This window comes from Tachypleus tridentatus, unplaced genomic scaffold (assembly GCF_004210375.1).
Source record: "Tachypleus tridentatus isolate NWPU-2018 unplaced genomic scaffold, ASM421037v1 Hic_cluster_2, whole genome shotgun sequence".
Lineage (NCBI taxonomy): Eukaryota > Metazoa > Arthropoda > Merostomata > Xiphosura > Limulidae > Tachypleus > Tachypleus tridentatus.
The window spans coordinates 12183837-12201371 of NW_027467782.1; the positions used below are offsets into that span (position 1 = coordinate 12183837).

The 17535-nt window shown below is 34.7% G+C and overlaps 1 long non-coding RNA gene across 1 annotated transcript; it reads right to left on the reverse strand.

Moving 5' to 3' along the window:
• Window positions 1–867: 867 nt before the first annotated feature.
• LOC143242817 (uncharacterized) lies at window positions 868–7473 on the reverse strand. The gene is made up of 3 exons (XR_013023269.1): window positions 7249–7473; window positions 1293–1380; window positions 868–1119 (listed from the first exon to the last, which is right to left on the reverse strand). It is a non-coding gene; the product is annotated as an uncharacterized LOC143242817 (long non-coding RNA).
• Window positions 7474–17535: the final 10062 nt, after the last annotated feature.

Here is a 17535-nt window from a genome sequence, read left to right on the forward strand (position 1 = left end):
GTTGAAACGGCGATTCTCGTCTGAAACAGTGCGGGCTTTCTTCGGCAGCGGCGTGTTCATCTTAATGGGGTCTTTTACAAATAACAAATTTTCAAGCGACACGCCTTAGCGTTCACTGTATATTGTTCCTATGACTACCACCTCACCTAATTCAAGCCCTTCGGAACACGAGATTCGCGACAGCCGTAGCCGACAAACGGGGAGAAGTGAGAAGTAGGTCACAACAATAGTGCGTCACGAACTCGAACAGCTAATCAGCGTCTTAGAGGAAACAATGGAGAGAAGATGAGTCATGGCGAATACACGCAGGAGCGGGCGCAATGGGCGGTGAAACCAGAACGAACGTGATCGGAGGAAAGCTCGTTGCTGTTGGCGACGCGGTAGAAACGTTGGAGAGATATCGTCACTATTGTCGACGCGGTATCGAGTCAAAGTTAAGTTTCATTGCATATGGGTCAAGGCAATGGCTAGGAAAGCGTAAACAAAGGCCGAGGCAAATCGCAAACGCGAAGCATCATAGAGATATTAAAAGTAATTGCTATTCATCTTACTTGAAGGTTTAGATTATTATCTGCACACACACACACACACATACCACAGTGAGTAGCCTACATGTACATGTTATATACAGTGCATATTTTTTATTTTTGATTATTTGAGTTATATTAGGATGTCATCATTGGAAAGTGATCTGCGGGCCGCACATCGCATGCTCGCGCTCGCGGGCCGCAGGTTGAGAACCACTGGATTAAGCTAATCGTCTCAACAACAGCTTGATATCCTATGAAGCTTACCATATTAAACATGACATTCTAGCAGTGTGTGATTAATTTTTACTGGAGAAAAAGGTGCGAAAAAGCCACTGAATTTTCTTAAGGAATGTTTTGTTAGTTTTTACAATAATTTAACAGAAGAATAAATACAACAATATCAACAACAACATTGTTAGATCACAGAGTCCAAATGAGAGACCAGATGTCCCTGAGGTTGAAGAATCAGCGGAAGAGAAAGAATGAGATAATAATTGAAGACCCACCAGAGGTCACTGCGATGGAAAGAAAAAAAAGATGTCTTCTGAGGGACGTGGGGTTCCAACTTCATTTGTCAGACCATCCACATCTATACAAAACAAACAGACACAAAAAATCAGAAAAATCAACAGATCTTTTGTATTCAGTCAAATGTTTAAATACTTTTCAAACGAAACAAAAAATAGAATTTTTAATTAGTTGCCAAATTGTGTGTTATCCGTTGTTTCCAAAACTGAGAATAAAAACTAATACATAACTAACCCGTGCAGTAGATCAATTTCTTTAGTGGTAGATAAGGTCGCTGTATCCAGTGTATGAAGGTGTGACAGTTCAGATAATGTTGAATAATCTAGCAGTAAAGACAATAAAAATTGTAAGTTTTCTGTAAATTGCACATTCGGATATATGTTACTCTCTTATTTTTCATCTTTTTATACCAAGTAATTGAGCTTTTCTTGTTTTTGTATTTTAGGCTTAGTTTGTTTTTATACTTTAAGCTCAGCTTTTTTTTTTCGTTTGGGTTTAGTGTGTTTGTTTTTTAATTTAGGCTCAGTTTAATTTTGAAATTCTTTTCCCGAAGCAACTATAGAAATATTCCATCGCCTGGTAGTTACGAGCACTGCGTGTTATTTAGTGTGCACTAAAATATTCAATTCACAACGAACTTTAAAAATCGTGTTTGTGCATTTTTTCGCATTCCTTCAAATTAGAACTTTAATAAGATTAAAACAAGAGTGAAAATTACATTTAAAATCAATTTTTGTTAATCTCATCTTCTGTGATGAATTCCAAAATAAATCAATTATGAGGAATGTGATTAAAACGTTGCACTTAAACAGAACTTTCGTCACCTTTTATAGGCTTAAGAAGCCTCAAAGCTTTGATATTAGTAGACAAAGTTATTGTATTTGCTCAAATAACACAACTACATCTGAGAACAAAAAATACAGTTTTAGCCATAAGAGATAAAAATAACTTATGGAATATAATTTTACTATAAAATTCTTGCCATGACCATATCACGTTTGGTCGAGAATACATGTTAGTGTCTTCAGTTAGGCGAGTCATAACTGACATGCAGAACAAATGTGTAATGTGACTACAGTAAGGCGACGGTTAGAACATGCCACTGGATGTTTGTTTTGATGCCATCAGGAGGAAGTTCAAGTGTCTTAGAATGTTTTGTTGTCATTATGTACACCTTGAACTGAAACATAGAGTAAGTTGACGTGAGAAACAGCTGTAACTGAAACATAGAGTAAGTTGACGTGAGAAACAGCTGTAACTGAAACATAGAGTAAGCTGACGTGGTAGACATTTATGACTGAAACACAAAGTAAGCTGACGTAGTAGACAGTTGTGACTGAAACAGCTATAACTGAAACTTATAGTAAGTTGATGTGAGAAACAGCTATAACTGAAACAAAGAGCAAGCTAACGTAGTAAACAGCTGTAACTGATACATAGAGTAAACTGACGTGGTAAACAGCTGTTAGTGAAATATAGAGTAAGTTGACGTAAGAAACAGCTATAACTGAAACGTTCAGTAAGCTGATATACTAAAGAGGTATGACTGAAATACAGAGTTAGCAGACGTTTAAACAGCTATAAATGAAACATAGAATAAGTTGATGTGGTAGAGAGCTATGACTGAGACAAACTGACGTTGTAAACAGCAAAAACTGAAACACAGAGTTAGGTGACGTGGGAAACAGCTATAACTGAAACAGAGAATAAGTTGATGTGATAAACAGCTGTAACTGAAACAGAGAATATGTTGACGTGGTAGACAGCTATGACGAAGACCTAGAGTAAGCTGACGTAGTAAACATCTATAACTGTGACACAGAGCAAGCTGACCTTTTAAACAGCTGTAACTGAAACAGAGAACAAGAAATGTGGTAAACTACTTTGACTGAAACACAGAGTAAGCTGGCGTGTTGTTACTTCACATCTGGTGTGATGTTCTTAGTGTTTTAACTGCTAAACACTAATATTCCTCTGCATTATGTTGGATAATTGACCAAATATATTGAAACGATCAACGTTACATGAGTAAAGATAGTCACGGTTTATAGCTTTGTGGATATATATGATATATTTGTAAAGAGGTGTATTGATTGATCAAAATACGATTTGTCAAGAATGACAAATGGTTCCAGTGGTGAGTGTGATGATTATGTTTAAAATTGTGTTTATAACTATTTGTAATGGGTTGAATCTTTCAAAACCCGTATTCACATACAAAATCTACGTGGGTGGAATTAATCAATTGACTCTTTGTGGGAGTCGAAATGAAAATAATTAAGTAGGAAGAAGTATTATTATTACCGTGAGTCACGAAGATAGTGGAGTTGTTGTCGTGCAGAGGTACATAATGAGTTATATACACTCTTTCCACTAAGAGGAATTGAACCTCGGATTTTAGCATTGTAAGTCCGTATACTTACCGACAGATGGATCTGGAGTAATTGCGCAAGTGTATTGTGTTACTTCTCGTATTAGGATAGAAGTTAAGTACGAAGATGTCTAAATTGCATCTGTACATTCTTTTTATTCGCAGCTTTGCTGAGCTTTTAAGTTCGGTAGAGTTTTTGTGTTAACATAAAATTAAACAGAGTCTCTCTTGATGGATGTCTTTGTTTTATACTTGCAACAAAACAGTTACTAACTTTATGGCTGTTATCGTGACGTAATTCCATTTCACCATTAGGGACTAATGGGTATGGACTGGGTGGAGAAAATTATTTATTTCCTTTATACAAAGTCTGGAATAGTGTGAAGGTTTGGGCACTTGACTCGCAATCTGCGGCCTAAAGATTTGAATCCCGTCATCAAACAACCTTGGCCTTTCAGCCATGGGGAAATTATAATGTTATGGCCAAATCCACTCTTGGTTGGTAAAAGAGTAGTCGTGGCTGACTAACAGCCTTCCCTCTAATCTATGAGTTCAAAATTAGGGACAGCGAGCGCAAATATCATTCAAGTATTTTTTGCTAAATTCACTAACAAATATAAAAACATATGTTTAAACATTAGTTTGAAATAAACAACACTTGTTTCTGTTTACGTAACTAAACTAATGGGGAAAAAGAAACATAGGTAATTAATGCTTTGCATAAAAATGAAACTTGTCGGAATTGCACTCAGAAACGTAACATTTCTAAGGGGACGGGGTCGTGAGAACATTTAGTATTTAAAGTCTTATAAGAGGATGGAACCTGTAAGAAGGCCATTCAGATGGAAGGATAATGTCTTTGGGTAATTTCAACATCAGATTGACTCAAAGCGTCAAAGCATTCCCACAACTAAACGCAGAATACAAGGAATTCATGGAGATTGTAGAATCAATACCCCCCATCAGTGGCTCAGCTATATGTATGCGGACTAAAACGCTAAAACCGAGTTTCAATACCAGTGGTGGGCAGAACCCAGATAGCTCATTTTGTAGCTTTATGCTTAATTTAAAACAATAACAACAACAGAATCAACAAGAGCCCGTAATCTTTTACATCTGACAATAGTTAATCATATCAATGCAAAGGACCAGAAATTTAAGAAGAAGCCTATTTTGAATTAATAATTTTGTTTACTTGCTTGTTGTGACCCCCCAACGGTACAATGGTATGCCTGTGGACTCACACCACTAGCATGTGGTTCCGATACCCGTGGTGGGCAAAACACAAATAGTTAGTTGTATAATTTTGTGCTTAATTCCAAACAAACACATGCTTGTTTTCAAATTTTCTTTGCATTTTTGTCAAATTTCAGTAAATTGTTTTGTTCATCAGAACTTCTTGAGCATGATATCGCTATTGGACGATAACAATTAACACATCTCTTATAATACTTTAACATGAGTTTTATAATAAGGCATTGTCTCTCTTAATGAGTCTTCCGAAAAGTCTTCTTTTCTTTCATAGCAAGACAACATATTTTTTTATTGTGAGTTATCGTCTCATTCATAATGAATCTTTATGTTTTTCAGAATTAATTGACATTTGCTTTATTTTTAGTAAATCAAGGAAATTATTTCTTAAATAATCTCTTCCTCCGTGTTTGGAAATGTCTTTGTCTGTTATGTTATAACTGAATAATTCTTCTTTCTATACTTGAAAATACGCCTGGCTGTTTTGTCATTACAGAATACCCCGTACCTCTATGTTTGGAAATGTCTGCGCTTCTCTAGTTATTATTGAATAATTCCTCCCTTCATTTCTGGAAATCTCTTTGGTTGTTACCATACACCTCCATGTTTGGAAATTTCGCTGACTTTTGATTATTATGAATACTCCTTCTCTTCATATTTAGAAATTTTCCTGATCGTTTGGTTACTCGATTGTTATTTTCTTTTTGTAGAGAAAAATATTGTAATAAATTACTGTTGTTCGTGTTTGCTTTTATTAGATTACCATAGAACAAGAATCAAAGTCATTAATTTTAAACAATGTCTGAGATGACCTGCTTTGAAGACAGCGAGATGGAAATATTGCATAAAAATAACAGAAAGAAATAGCTTAATTCATGAAAATAGTATCCGTCCTCAAGTAAGATTTATTTGTTTGCAATTAAACACAAAGCTACACAAAGGGCTCTTTGTGTTCTTCTCACCATTTGAATTGAAATCCGTTTTCTAGTATTGTACAGTCCACAAGGGCATTAATGTGAAAGAAACAAAGTATGTTTTCAATTTGTATGATTCTGAATCACATACTTAGGACATCTTTCAAAATGACTCAACACGTGTTTCTCAAGGAACCATTATGTTTTTATAACAAGTCACTGTCCCATTCATAAGATTAACACATTATTTATTAGGTTTGTCTTCTCTAGTTATCTAGTGACCCATTAATTACTGTTGTTAATACACATCTTAACAAATCAAGTTACTACATTCTTTCTCCCTCTTACAAATGGTACTAGTCCTCAAGCCCTTGTCTCAAGGGCATGAAATAACTATTACTTGGGAAACAATTTTTTAACATGGTAATAAAGTTTTAAAATATATATTTGAGTTCTTTCGAGCAAAGCGAGTGTCTCACCAACTGAGTTGAGTGCTTAAATCTTTCGCGGGGAGATTTAAAGATCATTGAGGATGCATCCAATATTTCAAAAGTTTTGGATATCGATTGTTTCTGTGTTACGAAACAGTAAAATGTTTGCATTTATTCAACCACTTTCACTAATCTTGAACTCAGGGATGAGAAACAATAATTGTACGCTAAAAAAAATTGTAGTCTGATGACACAGATGTCCAAGGTTCGAACTGTCGAAACGTGATGTTGCTTTCGAAATAGCATCTGTAATGAGGGAACATCACATTATTAAACTGGTCCAAAAGAGAAAACTGTTTCGAGTTATTTAAAATATAAATATTTCCAACATTACCGCAAAATATGAAGTAACCAATTAAAAACATAATTTGAAATTAAAGCCCAATTAACCACACGTAGCTTTAATGGACTCGTTAACTTCACGACGATGTTACTGTTACCATCCAACCACACGAAGAGACCTTGACATAGATAATGTAGATTCTTCAAGATATGAGAAGTTGAGAAGAAAAGGTAAGCCACTGTTACGTGTAATTCCAAAACAGTTATCACATCTATAATGTGTGTTTATACGATAATATGAAAATACAATGTGTAACGAATAGCCACCATGGCAACGTCTATTACACATATCAATTCTATTGCTTCAAAGCCCCTGTTCACATTTACAAAGGAAAGCATAGTTTTCTTACAGGTTACACTTATCAAATTTGGTCACATTAAGGCCAAGAATGCCGTATGTTTCGTTATTTATTCGCCTACTTATTCTAACACAACAATAACCCATTAGACTCTGTAAGTGTGGTAACAGACTGAACTCCTGTCTAGTGTATGTTCAGTCTGAAACAATAAAAACCGCCTATTACATTAGCATCAGGTATATAAGAAGTCGTCGTGTACCGTGTATGTTTGAATACCCTGAGGTAGTATGTTTAGTTCACATCTAGATTGTTTGTCCTTCGCGCGTTTCGAAAAACGGATAATTGCGTGTAAAAACAGTCACACCCATCTGAAACCCTAGTGATATCCACACTTAACTAATTATCATTGTTCAACTTTGTGATCAAGTCGGCAAACCAAACAGAGGCGAAGTTTTGAATGATATAATCACTAAATTTTTCATGAAATATTTTTTTTTCTTAAATAATAAAACAAAATTATACCTGAAATACCTGCGTTAGTTGTCCCGAATTATAAACGATAGCCTACGGCAGAAAAGGACAGCATTTTTTGTGATGGAATTCCGACCTGTGACCCCTCCCCCAGATTGCGAGAGGAGCATCCTAATCACAAGGACATGTTAAGCCCTTGAAATAGATAAAACTCTTAAAAGCTTGACAGTGACAATATATATATACACATACATACACAAATTAAAACCAAAACCTTAAAAATCAAACTTAAAAAAACTAAAAATGTTACTCATTACCAGATTTTTGCATTACCATCAAGTTGTAACAGCTCCCAAAAACATTGAGGATATTCTATATATCAGACATGATCCAAACGCAGATATCAAATTAGTCAGCAACTATGGAGAATCAGCTAAGGGGCAGGAGTTGAGTGCTTGAACACACAGTATCTCAGTTTCAAATGCCTTTTACTCTCTTCAGCTACTTGTGGGAAAATAGTCACCCCAAGTCTTTCGACAGAAGAAAACTTATAAACAAACAATTCTATATTTCGATAATTTAAAACCCACCAGCTTCACCATTTTCAATAAATACAAACTGATGTCCAATTTATCAATTATCCCAATAAAAAATAATCGAGCCGGTAAAAACCTTATTAAATTCAACCCAACTTGTATTTTAAGACTCTACACACTGTTGTCACAAACTTCACTATACTTTTTTATGCTATAGTTTTGCCTTTGGAAAAGAAAACTTTACTACTTTGGAAAGAAAAAGGGGCACCTGTCCCTCCGGATCCACCATCCATGGATAAATCTATTATTGTGCTTCGGAACCAAAGCTCCACGTGTTTTTAAAAAAATACATTTTCTTTCAGTTAAAATTTCCCGGAAGCAAACGTTTCAGCAATGACTCGAAACTTGAGCAGTTAGTTTTGAGCTGATGGCATAAGTGAAAGGTGGTAAGGAACGTGGAGAGTAAGAGGGTTATTATTGTTTGGAAGGGGTGTCACCTTCCATAAAAACGTCAGGTAACTCTACTTCTGGGGTTCTTTCTCTTTTCTGTCGCTTTGCACCGCTACAACCTGCTTGAGACTCACTTGACCTATTTCTCACTAAAAACTTGTCTAATAAGGTTTGTTTCTGCCTGGCACCCTCCCCATGTCTCATCACACTGTGTATGCCACTTCTCTTCCTAACTTTTTCAAATCATCCCCAACTAGCCTTAAAGGCGTCGCTTGTATCAGTACTCGTTCCAGCGGTGTTTTTCAGGAGGTCAGCATGTAACTTCTTTGCTTTCTCACAAATGATGGTCTCAGAAATGTTATTACCAGATAACTGTTTTTCGTTTACCCAAATCATCAACAGTTTTTCTACCTCTTCCATTGTTTGTTATCTTTGTTTCGTAAGCACTGACACTCCTTTTGCAACATCAGCTCCTTTGATGAACTCTTTATTTTTCAGTATGGTGCAGACTGTAGACTTTACCATACCAAACTGTGTAGCAAGGTTAAACACGCGAACACCACTCTCATACTTCGCTATGAGATTTTTTTTCACCTCTATTGTGGCTCTAACAACTTTTCTTTTTGGTTTGCTGCTTTCATTATCCTTCTTTGACCCCATGATGGCTTATTTAATCAGAATATTTCGAAAGAAGTAAAAACGATAACGTTCACAGCAGATTTCAGCCCGAACCCCCGAAATAACCCGTCTGATGACCCGAACGACCCTTCGACCATTTTCGGCCCACGCCAAGCTTGGTTCGAGAACCGAGTTTATGTTCGACAACCGAGACATTTTTTTTTTTCAAATAATATGTTCGAAAACTGAATTCTTCGAGAAGGGAGTCGTTCGAGGACCGAGGTACCACTGTGTGTGTATTTATATGAATTTACGTATATAATATAACATGTGGTGTATATTTAAGGCCTTGGAACACTTGGAGAATTACCCCACACACACAAATAAAAAATAAGATTATGGCTTATGAAATGCGAAAAATAAACGTATCCGTAACTATACGGGTTCTTCATCGCAAATACTAGTGTATTATAATATGTTTATTATCGGCCTTATTTTGATTAATATCATACATTACCTACTAAGACTGGTTTAAGAAAGAAGTTGCAAAGAGAAACTTTGTATATATTATGTTTGATTGTACCTAAATTTCACGCTGAATCTTAAGAAAGTTTTCTTTGTTGTTTATTACGGTTAATTTACTTAATTTGGTACCGCATAATACAAACATGTTATAATTTCCCAGTTCAGGAGAAAACAATTAAATTTAATATCACTATTCTTATAGAAAGTTTTTTCACCTGACAATGTTACATCAGTTCACGACATCACTCAGATAAGTATACTCTGTGCCCATAGTAACAGTGTTATTTCACTTAGAAATAGAAAGCAAAGCTACATATAAAGCGTACAGTGCAGAGAGTAATAATTATCTATGGCTATTTTAGGTCAATTAATCTATATTTACGTTAGTATACTGCTTGCTTCAGGTTTTGAAGTAGTCCACGAAATTGAATGTAGTTCCACTATTATATTAGTTTGTACAATAGAAGCCCGTAGGAGAAGAACCAATTACTTAATACACTCCTCTCAATGAAGTAGTGACTGGTAGCGAGAGAATACGAAGGAAAGATTGCAGCGAATTAGTGTTGACTGACGTACAATTGTGAGACGCATGAATAAACAAACGTTAATATAGTGATGACCATTACAAACGTGATATTACAGATTATTTCAAAGTTTTTGATTTTAGGCCTTATTTTCATTGATTGCACTATATTAATTTTACAGCAAGACCACCTAAATCGAAATCACCCATCTCGCTTTTAAATGTATTACAGCCATTAAGTTTTCCTTTGATATTTCACCCACCATGTGTGTTGATTAAAAATAATTTATATTGCTTATGTATACGTAAGATTATGAATATGATCACAATAGTATCACTTATAACTTTAGAATTTTATATTAATGTCTTACTGTTACAAACAACCAAGCTAGATGTACATACAAAGAAAAAAATTATGTGTTTTTTATTGTTTGAAAAGTATTTGAAATATACTTTTACTGCCGCTAGAAATTTGATAACAAATATTTTATCAATTTAACCATATGTTTGCGATATTTGTGTCTAAGCTAATGTGCATCCGTTAGTTTGTGTTATGAAATTGCCCCCCGCTAGTACAGCGGTATATCTCCGGATTTACAACGCTAAAATCAGGGGTTCGATTCCCCTCGGTGGGCTGAGCAGATAGCCCTTTGTGGCTTTGCTATACGAAAAAACACACAAACACTGTTATGGAATTACTGGCTTTTATGTTATAAGGTTTAACTGTTAACGAGGTTAAACAAACACAAGATACTCTCTGACGGATCAACCTCAGGAACGCAAAGTTTTCACTTAAAATTTGTAAACGTAAAGAAACACAATATTTTACTTATACACCCCACTTTAGGTCGATCTTTGGCTACTGGTGTGCGAAAATTTTGTTTCAGGTCTACGTTATCTTCAATTTTAAGTAAAGCTTGACTGTAAAAACGGAAAATACTTTTTTCTTTATGCATCGTAAAATATATTTATAACATGGAAATTAAATGATTGAGATGGTGAAGCAAAAGCTTTTCGGCTAATCTTCAAGCGAAGATATTCTTTGGCCATATTCCTTTGAAAATGGTTTCACACGTCCTGAGGTTTAATGTCTGAATTGGACTAAATGTGGCAAAAGAACTTCAGTGGTAAAATGGGTTTTGAATTAAAAAAATTAACAATAATTTGATTTGTAAAAACTGGTGTTTTATTTTGCACTGATCCTTTCATTCTTGTGGTTCAAGTCTCTCAGATGACTGAAGAATACTGGAATTTTTAACATTACTTTGAAGATATTTATATTCAATTTGTATAGAGGCACGTTTGCTTTAAGTATAGTGTATATTCACAAAGAAGAAATAGAAACAGAAGCACCTTAAAAACGTGTAGGATAACCAAAGAGGTATTTTTAAACTGAAAAAAAATTGTTAATTTTAGAAGTCACACCAACAGTTTCCTTGCTGGAGGCTATCATCAACATGGAAAACTGTACCAATCCTTTTTTTTTTTGTATCTTGATCACATATGTGAAGTTAAGAAACTGCTGTAAAAACGTATAAAACAAGTTGAACACACAGATATCTGTGTAACGGATGATAAGATTAGTTTTTAAAAGCACCAAATAATTGTTACCATAGTTTTTTTAGAATCATTAATAATACTGATTTAATAATTTATATATTATTAATAATATATAAAAGAATCAGACATGACCCAAAAGAAGGCTTGAAGGAAAGTCAAATAGTAATGGAATTCTCAAAATCACTAATAGACGAAAATCGACTTTGTATTAGATAGAAGGAAAACATACACAAAATTATACGTTCATTAAATTGTGTCAGTGGAGTCGTTCTTAAAAAACATCTATTATCTTATTTATTTTTGTTCGTAATGGTAACAGAAGTAGAAACTTCGTCTGTATTTTGAAACCATTTTAACATGATCAATCATGAAATATATGTGGGTTGAAAAATCCCATTCCTTTCCAGAGAAACGTCTTATTGATCACATATTTACAAACAATTGTCAGAATTACGTACCCGGTAAAATAGTCTTTCTATTGGTCATAGTAGTCGGTGGTACTACTTAAGAACTACTAGATAAGATGAAAGTGAGGTTATAATTAAATGTCAAGTGTCCTACTCAGTTTATAGTTATATAAATTAAACATGAAAAGTTATGTGATCTGAACTCCAAATGACTGGTTATTTACTTTATGTTACAGAGAGAAATGGTATTCAAACTGTCTTATTTTTTCTGCAACTTTGGAGTAAATCACGCACTTTATGGTGCTTTAAAATATTCAATAATTCAATATCAGTAGTAGTAGTATGTATGTGAATGAAAAATCACGAAAGGGCATTCTGATCTTTATGTTTTCCACATGTTATTAATGCTATGGACATTAGAAAAGATAATCAGACTTATCAGACCTCAATAGCATCTAACACTTGCAGGTAGGTCTATTTTGGAAAAAAAATCGCATGTATTCAAACGACTCTGAACATTAAAGATTCTTTGAACGCATTTTTCTCAGTAGTTGTGAATAATTCAAGGTATTAACAACATTGATTTTAAACATGCAACATCTGTTTGATATTGTACACGTAGTTTGACGTAGTGTACATACATTAAAATGGAATGTTTTTAACTGTAAAAAAGTGAATTTACTTGTACCAAATATTAATTAGAACGTAAGATGAATAAGAACTTAATTAAATTTCGAACCAATGTATTCCTTTCTTCTAGGTCATTTTCATATATCGTCTCCAGGGTTGTTCGTTTGGTCACTTTTTGCTTTCTTAGTATATTAGTTTTTGTCTTCTTAACGTTCTTTGTAGGGACCTTCTTCTCACATTCATGGATCAGTGGCATAGCCTCCAATATATCCAATTCATTAGTGATTATCTTTTCATCACCAGGCTGTTTGTGTAAAACACGGTTTTCAAAACATTCCCGAGTTTTTTCTTTCCAGTTGTAGAAACAACAAAGAACGCTGCACGATCATTACAAAAAGTAAATAAATAAGAATCACGTGTTTCAAGACCATTAAAATACATATTATTATTAAATAAGCTATGGATAATGGGTTACAGATATAACTATAAATGTGTTTCATGCTTAACCAACAAATAATTGTATGGATTCTTTAGACAAGTGTATTCAGTTGTAATGTTTCGACCCATGGAACGTAGTACTTCACATGAAGACACATGAACCAAAATAATACGTTATATAAAGGTGGAGATCTCAAATTAATACCTTGCTTGAAATTAGATCTATCAACATAGTGTGTCGTAAGCAGGCACATAAATGAATATAGTACCTCACGTGAAAGCATATGTTTCTAACAGCAGTGTGAGTACAGAAATCAATATCTTCAAATGATTACTCCCTGTTTTCCACATACTTTAATTATAATGAAATTGAAGATAACATGTAACTTACCACAAAGCAATAAGACATATCGAAATGAGTGCTGTCCACCAAGCCAATCTTGTAATTGTACATTTTGAAACCGAGGGGAGCGTAGCCTTCGGAACCACTTCAGTTGGATCTCAAGACAGAGAGTCGTATTTAAAATTAGTTTACTTACTCTACCGATTTCGTTAAACAGAAAAAAATCTTCAAATGTAAGTTAACAATAATAGTAATGTGTATAATTCTTTAAGCCCAAAAATAATCTTGATTTAACATATTTAAACTTTTAATTCAATAAATACGATATTTATTCATGACGAGAAATCCACTTAAAATAAAATGTATCTCAGAACGGCTGGTATGGGTATCAACACTTTTATTGATAAGTACAGAATAACGTTTTAAAACGTTAATACACGTACCAGTTGTTGTGAGATACAAATACGATATTTCTTGCATATATAATGCATTTTAATACTAAACAGCGCCCGGAATGGACAGGAAGGTTAATGCATTCAACTCGTAGTGTAAGGGTCGCGGGTTCGTATTCCCGTCGCACCTAACATTCTCACTCTTTCAGCTAAGGGGGCGTTAGTATTTGAAGGTCAAACCCAGTATTCGTTCGTAAAAGAGTAGCTCAAGACTTGGCGGTGGGTGGTGATGACGAGCAACCTTCCCACTGAGTCAAATATCTCACCATTTTCTTCAAGATATTTAACTTATTATACAACTCAGCATGAAACACTTAATTATATTAACTTCGACTCACCAAAGCTGTAAGGATATATAACAGAAATCAAACAAACCCTCCCTGATTAACTGCCATTCACTTACCGTTTCAAGCTTTATAATTAGTTTCTTCACTCATTATGGTACTTAATTTTTTATATGTAATGAATCCTGCCCACTGTCTGGTAAGTTTTCTTTGGAGCACAAAAATATTGACAGGAATTTTCAAAAAGTTTTCTTTACCAAACGTTCAGTGTAAATTTCATATATGAATAATAGTAACATTTCGGTAACAAACATTTGCTCACTTGATAACAATTCTTTTATTTAGAACCGCTAACGTTTTCATGATCAAATATTATTATTATCTTACATTAAAACATTTGTTTTATTTTGACAAATTACTTTTCTGTTATTTGAAAAAAACAAAATTTTGTGTGCAGAATTTATTGAACTAACGATTTGAGAGTATGTGTGTATATTTTCTTCTAACAAATAGCCACATCGAGCTATTTGCTGAGCCCACCGAGGTGAATTGAACCCCTGATTGTAAATCCGTAGACTTACCGCTGTACAAGCGAAAGCTGTTTTCATACACATAGCGTTTTATAATTGAAGATCTTCAGTTCTTCTTCGTGATGACGTGAAGCACACAGGTGTGTGGTAGAAATACCGATATGTTTGTTTGTTATTTAATTTCGCGGAAAGCTACGAGATGGCTTCCAACGCTTGGTGTTCCTAATTTTCAAATCATATACTTGAGGAAACACAGTCATTCAATACTATTTGTCTGAATGTTTGAGCCCATCTTAAACCCGTGTAAGGGGATTGAAGTTACATTGAAATCCCTAACTCGTATCACAATTTTTCTTCTTACGAGAAACCCATAATACACTACTAGTAAAGTTTGTTTCTTTGTTTTTCAATTTAAAGGAAAGCTGCACGATAACTATATGCGCCAGCCATCCCTAATTTAGCAGTGTAAGACCAGAGAAAAGGCAACTAGTTACGACCGCCCAAGGCCAACATTTGGGATACTCTTTTACAAAGAAATAAAGGGATTGACTGTCACTTTATAACGCTATCACTGAAAGAACGAGCATGTTTGGTGTGACCGGGTTCGATCCCGTGATCTTTAGACTTGTAGTTGAGCGTCCAACAGTAAAGAAAGATTTGTATAAAATTATTATTATTATAAGATAATCTAAAACAAACTACTGATTAATTCCCCACTATGTATTAGAATCACCAAGTAGACATGTTAAAATGCATTTGAAATTTCAATGGTATCTTAATATGAAAATAGTGGTGCCCAGTAACATTCAGTCGTATAACTTAATACAATTATGTAAGCATAGAATTTCTGAGTAAACGTTTTCTTCATAGTGTTAGGAATCTGTCTCTTAAAACTAAACTTTGGAAAATCTCTGTTTAGAAGCCCGGCATTGCCAGGTGGGTTAAGGCGTTTGACTCGTAATCCGAGGATCGCGGGTTCGAATCTCTGTCGCACCAAACATGCTTGCCCTTTCAGCCTTAGAGGCATTATAATGTGACGTTGAATCTCATTATTCGTTGGTAAAAGAGTAACCCAAGAGTTGATGGTAGGTGTCTTACCTCTAATCTTACACTGCTAAATTATGTATGTCTAGCGCAGATAGCCCTCGTGTAGCTTTGCGCGAAATTAAAAAAAACAAACAAGCTCTATTTAGATATGTTTTAGTAAGAACTTTTACTTTAGTTATAATATTGGGTACATAGAATGTCTACGTGATGTTATCATTCAAAGAAGAGGGAATAATTTCGTAAAAGTAAATATACATATATATGGAATTGTTAACTATTTTACCAAAACAATACCACTCTGTCATATGTGTGATTTTATGTAAATATAAGATTTTGACAAAGAAATATTAACATACTAAATCGTTACAACAATTGTTGCCACCTCCTGGAAAAGCTTTTCCGAAAAAAACAAAGCTGTTTGATACAATAAAAACCAGGAAGTTATGAAGAAATATCTCATTATGACAACGTGTTTTAACAAAAATAAACATTTTTTAACTTTTAAAGAAATAATAAAAGAAAACTATTACTTCTACAAAGATCTGTGCTAGCCGTCCGTAATTTAGTAGTGTAAGACAAGAGGGAAGGTAGCTAGTCATCACCACCCACCGCCAACTTTTGGGCTACTCTTTTACTAACGAATAGTGGGATTGACCGTCACATTATAATGCTCCCATGGCTGAAAGGGCGAACGTGTTTGTTGCGGCCGGGATTCGAATCCGCAACTCTCGGATTACGAGTCAAATGCCTTAACACACTTGGCCAAAAAGTGTTTTTCATAGTAAAGCCACATCTGGCTATCTGTTGAGCCCAACGAGGGGAATTGAACCTCTGATTTTGGCATTGTGAATCCATAGACTTACCGCCGCACTCGGGAGAAGAAACCAAAGGGATATTTGTGCTCTACCCATCACGACTATCGAAACACGGTTTTTAGCAATATAAGTATGCAGACATACCGCTGTGCCAATGGGGAACTTTACATATTTATCATAAATAGTAGGTTTAATTCATTTTCACCGAGTTGTTATTGACAATAATAATTCAAATACCATATAAATTATACAAGTTTAATAAAAATAATTTTACAAGAAGTAGTAATAGTGTGACTCAAAACTTACACAATATTTTAATCTCTAATATATGGTTTGTTTTCTGAATTTTGGAGCAAAACTACAAATGGCGATCTGCGTTAGCCGTACCTAATTTAGTGTAAGGCTGCAGGGAAGGCAGCTAGTCACTACTACCCACCGCCATCTCCTGGGCTACTTTTACCAAGAAATAGAGTGAGTAACTATCGTATAATAACGCCCACACGGCTGAAAGAGAGGCATGTTTACGAGTCGAGCGCCTGAACCAACTGGCCATGCCCGGCCTTAGTACATGTTAAGACTTAATATTAATAAATATTTTACCTTTAATATTAAGTTTATTTCAAAATAGAAAAGATACTTTTGTGAAAATATTTCTCAAATTTACTATTACCAATAATTTCATCTCTCTTTCATACTTATATATATAAAAGTTTGGACATATACAGAAAAATATCACACAAATACTATTTAAAAGCAGAAAACATAAACAAACTAACGGCATCACTCTACAAATTAACTAGTGCACCAACCAAATATATTTCACCTTACAACATATTTCAAGAATCACAAGTCACACAACAAAGTACTTAAAGGACAAAACTCACGTTAATACTATCTATTTTCTTTTTTAGGTCTCGGGCACAGGACAGGTAAAACTTTTTTACCTTTTTTGGTGGGTTTTTATCGGCGCGCTCCTGTTTTCTCCCACAGCAAAATTTAGGCATTGGATCTTTTCCCCAACTGCTTAGTCCCCGTTGCTAGGGACATTTCCCCAACTGCTTACCCCGTAACTAGGGAAATTTCTCCTATTGAAAACACACCGTTGCTAGGGGCATTTACGACACTGCCTACTCCCGTTCCTAGGGACATGTCCCTCATTGCTTACCCCCCAGTTGCAAGG